At 36.5% G+C, this 10,469-nt stretch overlaps 3 long non-coding RNA genes across 3 annotated transcripts; all 3 read left to right on the plus strand.

Annotated features, from left to right (window-relative positions):
- Window positions 1-1,746: 1,746 nt before the first annotated feature.
- LOC114544675 lies at window positions 1,747-4,033 on the plus strand. Its single transcript, XR_003690493.1, has 4 exons — window positions 1,747-1,784; window positions 2,658-3,014; window positions 3,267-3,329; window positions 3,994-4,033. It is a non-coding gene; the product is annotated as an uncharacterized LOC114544675 (long non-coding RNA).
- Window positions 4,034-4,043: 10 nt separating this feature from the next.
- On the plus strand, window positions 4,044-4,534 carry LOC114544676. The gene is made up of 3 exons (XR_003690494.1): window positions 4,044-4,085; window positions 4,165-4,251; window positions 4,493-4,534. It is a non-coding gene; the product is annotated as an uncharacterized LOC114544676 (long non-coding RNA).
- Window positions 4,535-9,362: 4,828 nt separating this feature from the next.
- Window positions 9,363-9,801, plus strand: LOC114544674. The gene is made up of 3 exons (XR_003690492.1): window positions 9,363-9,402; window positions 9,603-9,678; window positions 9,761-9,801. It is a non-coding gene; the product is annotated as an uncharacterized LOC114544674 (long non-coding RNA).
- The last annotated feature ends 668 nt before the right edge of the window (window positions 9,802-10,469 follow it).

The raw sequence follows: 10,469 nt of genomic DNA on the forward strand, positions 1-10,469 counted from the left end.
ATTTCCCTCTGGTATGTTTCTTGAAGTTACGTAAATTATGAAATCTGTTACAAAATATCAATGTACCCCCTAAAGAGAGCTAGGTTGTGTAAACACACAATCGTATTCGGCGAAAAGTTGGTAACATTCTTTTAAATCGTTTAAATCGCATTGTAACAGCTTTGTGCTTTGTACAAAAACTTCACAGCGATCCAATTGAAACAAGTCTTTGGAATATGTTTGCCTTACACAGAATCATCGAAGTTGGCTCAACGCGATAACATCTGAAACTTTTTATTATTGGTTTTGTCAAAATGATTAAAATATAAACGAACTGATATGTTTCACCTTAGATACTCTCAATACATTGTAGCTCTTGCTGATAATGTCATTTCATCCTGGTTTGTCAACTGTCCGCTATTGTTAAGAAAACAATTCGTGCCATTTATTACAAAAGTAAGTCCACATGTCATTCTATTGCCAGGGGGATTGCTTGCTGAATTTTCAATAGATATATTTGCAAGAGCGACCAAGTTTTAATATTCTTCTAGTGAAAGCTCTTAGGAACGTATTTGTCATTTCCAGGCTTCTTCAACTGATAGAAAAACTCGTGCAGATGATTCTAGCCAGGTGCCAAACACAAAATTCGATACCAAAGCATCTGACCTTCTTACCCGCGATTTAAAGCCCACTGGTACCGTAGGCTCAGTACAGAAATCTTGTGACTCAAACATCTTGTGACGACCAGCGGTGGGAAAGACTGAGATTTATGAAAGTTTAATTCCAAAACAACTCTTTGGTAAGGTCAACGATGGGTCAAACCTGTTCAATGTTTCGGTTGGGCATTCCGTTGGCGGAATGTCAAATTGATATTGTTGTATTTCAGATGATTTATCGGCCGAACTCATTAAAGAAGGAGCCAGAAAACGCCTTGAAACTACAACAGAACTTCTTAGCAAGAGCACAGACAGCGTACATTGATTGTAGATCTTGTCAAAGATCGCCTCGCATCGTGTAGAGAAGATGAGGAAACTAATATTGAAGATACCCGGGATGATGTTGAAATGAAGAAAACCGAACTCAAGGAGTCAGGTTTGTAATGTTAAAACAGATCGGCCATTGTTCGCGCATTTACGAAATGAACAAATTATCTGCCAACATTTTAGACAGCGCAGAACAAAAGATGCTGCTTACAGAACACGGCAGATCTTCACCCTCGTCGATTTTATTACAAGATTCCGGTCAAAAGTTGAATCTTGGTTCGGCATTTGTTCAACGAACTCGATATTTGAGTCGTAGTCCGAGATATGGACCAAGCGCTTTTATGGTAAGAATTTCTCTTCAAACTCGCTTTGCATGAAATTTATTTCGTGCAAGAACATTCACTATCCATCCCTTATATTGCTACTAACATGACTGGCAGGGGAAGCAGAAAAGAAAGAAATCTTTGATTTAGACTAGCTTTTTCATTTTACAATCGTTTCAGATTGATGTCGTACCAGATTCCAAAGACACTGTTATACACAAGGAAGAAACTGAAGGCAAGCGAAATTACCTTTGCAATATGGAGGAATATATATATATTATAATATGACTATATTTACCTATTTTTCTTTCACAGGGAACAGTCAAGGCTTATTAACTCGTGAAGAGTTTAAAAAGGTAGCAATTTTAAGATCACGAATCATCATCGTGCATTAATCTCAACATCTGTTTAATTTTAGCCTGTTCCTGGTAAATCCCTTCTGGATGCAAGTCCTTTGAAAACTTTTTTGAGTTAAGACGAGGATAAACTTAATGAATCCGTAAGTCAAGTAAATAATGATAAATTTGTCTTATACGGATTATTAAATACTGAGCATTATAAACCGGTAAACTCAGAAACCGGTAATCTCAATTTTGCACTTCGAATTACGTAATTTAATCCTTGTGGTTGAAGGTGAGGACTTGCAACGTTACTTATTTATTACAGGGTGACGATAGCGTGGGGAATTCAGGGGTCGGTAGACTTAGGGAAAGACACTCGTAATATAATAGATTTTACAAAATATATCCTTAGGTTGTCCTATGAGTTACAATAAAACCTTTACAATTGTTCATTGATGAGCTCAGAATGTTTCGTTATCACGTGGCCTATGCACGACTCTTAATGGTTACTGTTAATCTGTTGTAACCACCTGCTGTGTACTGGTATTATTATCACATTTTGTTTGAGCTTTACATACCCGGGGAAAACACTCAGCCACGTCGAAGTTATTAGCTAATTCCAACAGCTTGTCGTAGTATTCATTTTGGAATAAATCTACAGAGGCACGTAGTTTTGCCATTTCATCCTTTAAAAGATTAATCTGTTTTATTGATTCCGCAATATAGATTTTTTTTTTCTTCTTTAATTGGACCGTCAATGACAAAGTATGATCCAGAACATGTTGGGTGATAATGAGAGCAGCCAAATTCAAAATTTCTCACGTTGCGAAAATGAGACTGTGCGTCACTAGCTAATCTAGGAAATGGCCCTTCCTGCGATCCTCCAAACTGCATAAAATTGAGTGTTTCGTAGATAACTTTGAATGCATCCAAACAACCATCGCGGGATCTTATTCGTTCTACCCATCGTGTCGTGGAAGGTTTGCGAGCTTGTTACGGGTTAAACCAAACTCTTTCATCTTTTTACTTAGATACTGTGAGCGGATAGGGAAACTGATAAAAAAGCTGGCGATATTTTGTGCCTGACTCAAAATATTTTTCACTGGAAGAATTGAACACGCTTTGGCAACAATAAGGTTTAAACGATGACTGGAGTAATGAACATGCAACGCCTTCGGGTTTTTCTCTAATATTCTCCCAGAAATACCTTTTTCCTGGCTGGACACAGCACTAGCACCGTCATATCCCTGGCCTCGACAATTTTGAACGGAAGCCCGACATCTTGAAGTGTACTTTGACTAATGAACGGAATCAAATCCAAAGGCGAAACAGTTCGGTATACAAATGAAAATGTTCTTGAATCATGTAAAACTTCAAATTTATTCAAGGTATGTTATATAATTAATAATGCATAATATATTTTCGAAATATTATAAATTTGAACTTAAAATCAGTGTCTACCGTCTACTTTTTTGCATATTATAAAAGTAGCAAGCAAATTCAAATGACCATAAACCCGGCATTATTTTAGAATTCGAAATTTTGACAGGATATAATTTTGTAGTTTTGATAGTTTATACACCCCAACAGCCAAACAATTTTATGATACTTATCCCTATATTGATCATTAAACCCTATAGAATGTATTAAATTATCCAGAAAGTATAAGCTTGGAGTTATCATTAAAAAGTGCCTTGCACCAGGTGAACTATATTTATTCAAATCTATTTACTAATTATTGTATTTTACTAATTTTGTATTTACTAATTATTGTATTTACTAATTATTGTATTTTACTAATTTTGTATATACTCATGTGTATGTTATAGTGATAATAATATAACAATAGAGTTGATGTTCGCGGTCATAAATGTGTTTTTGGCCCGACTTCGAACTCATTTTAGCCCGAGCGTAGCGAGGGTTAAAATGTGTTCCGCGAGGAGGGCCAAAAACACATTTATGCCCGCGAACATCAACTCTATTACTATAATATATAATAAACTATAAACTATTATTACTATAATATATGTTCAACATCGTCAGCCTTCATCCCCTTAGCTCAGTAAGTCATGCGACATTCCATGTCAGTTCCAGTAATTGTTCATCTCAGACCTTGAAAGAAAAAAAACAAACATTCCAAACACTCCAAACACTCCAAACACTCGATGTCTTCTGACCTGGATTCAAGTTTACTGCTTTTATCATCTTTTTTATTTCACGTTTCCATTTTGAACATGTCCAATTGCAAAAAAGTATCCAGCCGACTTAAAATAGTTTTATTTTTGCAGTTACTTTCCAGAATATACCGTTTGGTTAAGACTTGTGTATTATAGTATATCATAGTTTTAAAACTTCTTTTTCTGTCAGATATTTTCAATAATTAGCTATCGAGACCATCCTCAGTTGTTCGGGCTGGAATACACAAGCGGTCAGCTGAGAAATTACTCGTCTTCCGACAGGTAGTTTAAAAAAGCAGATTTTGTATGAAGCTATATAAAATATTTCTTGTTCTGAATGTGCGTATTTCACTCAATCTAGGGATATATCATTGGCTGGTTAGCTACACGGGGTTAGAGGCAGTGGAAATGGAGATGTTTGTGTAAAAACGACCCCAACGAAGAGACGGTACTGTACGCTTTTTCATAGATGATTGAGCGAAAATTATGGTCAAAATTTTCCTGATGAAAATCTCGCACTGCTATGATTACCGTAAATACGAACCCTCATTTCATTCTCCTCCTGACGTATGGGATCTCATATAACACACAAACAATTACACTTCTCGTCAGGTATTCCTATTAGTCAGTCCAATACATCACATACAGCAAAAGAAGAATTGTTTTTTTAAGATGATATATTTTTCAAGGTTATCGTTGGGGTCCATTGTATAACGTTGTTGACGAAGAAGTAGAAAGCAGTCATTTAAAATTCCTCGCTGCGTCTCCAGGTGAAATATTTCTCTTTTTATTTCACTTTAAATTTTTGAAATATCTCCAAAAGCTTATATTGTCTTATTACTGGTTCCTTGCAGGAAATTTAACCGAAGATGTGTAGAGATTTAACTGCAATATTTCCTACAGCGGTCTACTTCATGCAGTCACCCAAGACGTAAGTTGACAATTTCTTATTTTGTACTTTTCTGCAGACAAAATCCTGTGTAGAGAATATTATTGCATTTTTACTGAGTTTTAATGTTCTGTCAAAATCTGGATTAAGGCTGTTTTCCACTCACGTGTTTTTCATACGCACGTTAGTTTTCTGCTTATTTTAGTATGCATTAGTTGACCTAGATTTACACAAATCGTTATAAAGGAAGCGAGAATAATTTAAATTGGCAGATTGAAGCTTATTATAATCATAACCATGTACGCACGGACTCGAGTTTACTTGATAGTCGATAGCGTCGACAGCAAATGACATTGAAACGTTTGTATGGATATTTCGAAGTCCTGACAGTATAATTAATATCCCGTAGGTTATTTCAAGCAGATATTTGACTTGCGACGTCGAACAAGGCCAGTTAACCGCGTCGTGGATCGTAAACTGACCTCAATACAGAAAGTGGGGACAAAATAGCCAAAATACAAAACATTTTGTTCTAGGCCTCTCAGTTCCCGCCTCGCCGCGTATAAGGAACGTTAAGAGGCCTAGGGACTACGCTGCGGTAACTCTGGTTGCTGAGTTGACTGGGTCCGAATCCATGAAATGGTAGATTTGAATTTTTCTCGCCAGAAGTACGGCTGGAATATTAAGTCTTTTAAACTCCAATATATATTTCAAACGATTTTAAATATTTTGTAAGGACTTTTCCCGGAGAATAAAGAAAGACTTATCATTAATGCCATCACAATGCTCATTGCTCACGAAGGTATTGTATATCTTTGCCAATAAATATATTTAGTGTTCACCCCTAAAATATACATATTCTGACTGCTATTACCTTCACAGGTATTCAATATATACATAAAATAGTTAAAATGTTTCGTCTATTTAGGGAGACCAAAACAAAATATCAGATAAAGATCTCGAAGCACTGTTTCACGCTTTGAGACATTAGGTTGGATCCAAAGCAGGTTTCACAACGCTCACTAGGTGAGAAAAGTTTATCTTTAACCATAACACACGCTGTTTACTCAACCAGCTCACTTTCTCTAGACCGTGTTTCTGTTTTGTTTCTACAGCTTCTATGAGAAGGTTGGTGTGAAAACTGTGAAACTTTGAAGAGGAATAATGAAGCCGTGACTCACGCCGCTGTCGACATACTGTGTGCTCTGATGCAGGTAAAGAGAGGGCTTTCCTTTAAGCGGCCAAAATGGTCAGACCGGTCATATTTAAATTTAAAATAGAGTATTTCGTTAAGAATATAGTTGCGAAATTTCCGAGCTAGACAGATGCAAGTAACGATATACTTGAACGCAGAGTTCTTGAAACACTCTAAAATACCACTAATCTGTCTGTACCGAGATCAACAATAGGACCGGTCTGGCCGTTTTTTCCGTATAAAGGAAAGCGCCAACACTTTAACGATGAATTTCCTGGTAATATGTTGCCAAATCTGTCACTGTCATTAGTGTTACCCCTTTAACTTGCAATCCACATAAACTCAGCCAACTTTGAAATCTGAATGTTAACAGGATCCAATTTTATCGAAACCAATTCTGTTTTTTTATATAGCCAACGCACGATAACTATGACATTCGACAAGAATAGATAAACAAAAGCTCTTTGTTATCCTCTGAAAAATTTCTAAGCAGTTTGTTGGAAATTCTCACGATAAATGTTGTAAGATGTGCGGTGTTGGTTGCCTATAATCTATGCTGAACCCTTGCATTTTATTTTTCCATCCCTCTTGTATGTATATAGCTTTGTTTTGGAAGAGAAATTCCCTTGCAAAACCCAGCAAGTGATTCGTAGCAACTGCCTTTCTAATTTGAACTACCTTTCTAACTAAACACAAGAAATAGATTAACCATGAAAACTTTTCTTCTATATTCGTTCTACTGGGGTTTTAGTTATAAGTGGATTGCTTGATTTTCTGACGTTTGCTCTGTGTCCTCCTTACAGGTTTGTTCTAGTTGCTTTGCAATATATTAAAATAATACGGGGGTGAAGTTGGACATTCATGTTAAACTAATAGTAAGGTGTGATTGCTTCCAATATTTTGAATCAACTCATGTAGTCTGTTACAATAAATCGACTATTGCATATTCCTCTTAGTGAGACAACAGATGATGAACAGTTTGGGAAATTACTGGAGAAAGTTGCAGGTATGCTACAAAGAAATTTGAGGAGCTTTTCATTCAATTGTCTTCTTGGTAGTTTATGGCTCTTTGACTGAGGTTGAGAGTTGATTAAATAGCCTTTCTCTCTTTACCTTTTTGGTGAAGTTTACCACGTCCACTAGCTTGACCCATGCATAGGAGCAACTCATGAAGTCTGTTATTTGTTTGTCTAGAAATGGGTCATTGCATTTATCGATTGTTCCAGGTAGGTTTACGACAAAACTAAATAATAGTACCAATTTTACCATTTCTTCGCTTATGTATGTTTTACTATTGCCCCGCTAATGGTTCTTACCAATCGTGGTTTTGAATTCGTTCCTCAACAATTTCAGCATCCGTCGACAACAATTGTGAAAGGTGCTGGCATGGTTCTGAAGGAGATAATCGAGGTACGTTTTATTCATTCATTCATCCATTGAGAATTTTCCGCCTTTGACGAACGTCATTTATAACGCTCTGCATGTTTTTAGCCGTGATGAATGTACATATTAGTTCAGTTGATATTTAAGAGGTTTTAAAGGGTCTTAATTTTGAGAGGTATTATACACACTTCAAATCAAGCCAGGAACAGATGACGGAAAAATGAGTGAACTATAGATCCTCCGGCAGGAATCGAACCTACGCTTTTGCAATGCCGGTGCAATGCTCTTGTCACTGAGGACGTACAGTTGACTCATTTTTCCATCAACTGTTCCCTGCTTGAATTTGAAGTGCGTATAATACCACTCGAAATTAAGACCCTTTAAAAACCTCAAGAATATTCCTGCATCGTGTGAAGTGCCTAAAATCATCTGTTAATATTTAGTTAGAACTTCACTTTAGGAAGCTGATGAAGAACCGCGCGGCAAAAATACAAGTTCTGGCGCTTGCCGAGGGCGCTCTACCAAAACGCTTACGCATGGCCATGTTTACGCAAAGCACTGATAGACGTTCGCTATTGAACAGGTGCGAATTAGTGTGATAAATTAACAAATTGTTGCAGAGGTATAGCCTCTATTCCATCCGCAGGACCTGAGTTGTATTTTAGCAACATTCTCAGATTAATCTTAAAACTTGTGATTTTATAATCCTCTATATACTAGCCATCTGTAAATAGTTCAATTGAGACTAACAAGCATACTCCATAAGTAATTTATAATCATTATTGTTGGCATAGCATCATCCAACAGCAATGGCATTACTTGCGAGAATAATGTTCGTATTAAAGTAGTTTTAATGTCTAAAATATACAAGAAAGTTTAAATGCGAGATTTCCTGTTCATAATTTTTGGTTCATAAACAATTATGTAATAAATTTGAATACGATTTTCACAGCCTGCTGGTTTGTTCTATTACCTTGAAAGCCCTGACGAAGTAAGAAATCTTTGAAAACTTTTTTGCGAGGGCCATTATTTACATAAACCCATTGAGGTGATTCTGACTAACCAATCGTATTCATGACTAAGTGGTATCAACTGCTTTGGTAACTAAACTCCATCATTCATCCTTAAACTGTGCAACTGCCCCACTGAGGAAATAATTAAATGGTAATTCATTCAGAAGTGTAAAACCTTTTTGTAAAGAAACAATTTTGTTGGAAAGTTTTTATCTTTCCTTCAGCCACCAGAGACTGAAGAAGATCGTTTATCAATTCGTGACAATGTAAAGCTTGCAGAAGTACGTTTTAAATCAACAATCGTGTTCCAAAATTTCATAATGCATGCTTGCATGTACGTATAAGCCTGTTATTTCACGTGCTATACTTGTGTCTTAGAGCTCTGGAAAAACGAGGGAACGTTGAGGAATCAACTTGAAGGATATCTCTCGCATTGGAGGACAAAAATAGGATTCAAATCCAGGAAAGATGTGAGAATTTAAATCCAGTTTTTTTATTACAAGTAAGTGTTCATATTAAGAAAATGGGAAAATGTTCTAGTCGTTTGAAAGATGAAAAAGCAATGATATTTAAGCGGATCTTTTTTACAGATTCAGTCAAGATCTGACAGCGTACAACCTGATTTGGAATTACAAGGTGAGTCTCGAAGTTAAGGTTAGTTTCCGTTGAAAATATAGGATATGGAAATGTAATGGAGGATTTCCTGTCGCTATGAGTATAACAAGACAAATTCAATAGTCCTGACCTCTTTCTCTAAACTGTTCTCGTAAAAGAGTATGAAACAATTTCTTATGTTTTCAATGTGACAGACGCGAGAGGAACTTCTGGGGCACTCGAATCTGATTTGCACGCATTTGCAATGGAAAAAGATCGGAGTGGAAACTACGTTGTCTTTTGGAATCACCTTTAGTTTGAAGTCCTGTATGAATGTTTAGCTGATGAACTGAAACAGGTTAGTGATAAGCCTAACTGCTCTAGCTTTTTAACAGTTCTTCATAAAGCGTCCCCCCCTTATTCCTCGATAGGAATCAAACTCAGTAACGTATCTCTGCTATCAGGTGACTATTATTTGAGAGTCTTGTTGGAACAAAACGACGAGGAGACGCCGATAACAAATGTGTGAGTCCACGACATTTATCTATCAGGGTTTGCAAATATTCAAACTACTTTCCATGTGCTTTTCTGTCTGGCTTCCCCCTATTCTCTATATTGCTGCACAGTTCACGCAATGTTATTTGTCCTGCAGAATGTAGTAGAGAAGTATAGAATCATGGATGAAACCATTCAAGATTCGATCGACTTTTCTATTTTGTTTTCAGGCTCGAGTTGTCTAACGATCTGTATCACTGATTCCTATTGACAACTAAACCAACTATGAAAGCAATGTGCCTTCAGGTGAGGATGTCGTTTAGCGGGAATGTAGCCATGTGTAGCCTTCGAAGAATGAATTAAACAAATTGGAATATTTCATTCACAGGCGATGACTAAAGTTTATGGAAAATATCACGAAGAGATTGGAGCTTTTAATGACACCAAGCTAAGGATCATCTGTTATTGATCCAGTGTTACTGCAGGAGCCTGAACTAAACTAACTTTATTCATACTGTTTCGTATTTTTAGCATTTACATGAAAATGGCATCACTAACAGGGATTGGAAGGTAAGCACGCCCTAATTTATTTTCACTACTGTCTTTATATCCTAAACTTTAACGACCATAATTTAACTTTTTCTTCTCTAGCCAGAAAATGTTTTATTGTGTTCCTCGTATGACGAAACGCTTATAAAGGTTTGTGTCGGTTGTGTATTGAACTTGTGTTTAAATTGCCCTTTAAATTGTATTTGAAGAAACCATTCGATGTGACCATTGCCGGCAAATCCTGGAAGTCACTATAATCTCAATTCCGAGTTTTGTCCGTGATTTCGTTTTACGAAAGCAGAGCGCATTCTGCAAACGTTTTAGGTTCAGTTATTTCTCATTGTTACAGTTTCTCAATGATAACAATTAATTTTTTAGATCAGAATTCCTATATGGAAACAATCTGTGGTACACCAAGTTACCTCGCTACCAAAATGTTAATCCCGTAGCCTGAAGAACGATCCTACAAGAAATCGTGTGTTATATGTTTGGTATGCCATATACTTCAGTTTACTCAAATTCACGTAGTGAACACGATTTGTAATGAA

Source organism: Dendronephthya gigantea, unplaced genomic scaffold, assembly GCF_004324835.1.
Source record: "Dendronephthya gigantea isolate DGI-Jeju-01 unplaced genomic scaffold, DenGig_1.0 000899F, whole genome shotgun sequence".
In the NCBI taxonomy this organism is placed as follows: domain Eukaryota; kingdom Metazoa; phylum Cnidaria; class Anthozoa; order Malacalcyonacea; family Nephtheidae; genus Dendronephthya; species Dendronephthya gigantea.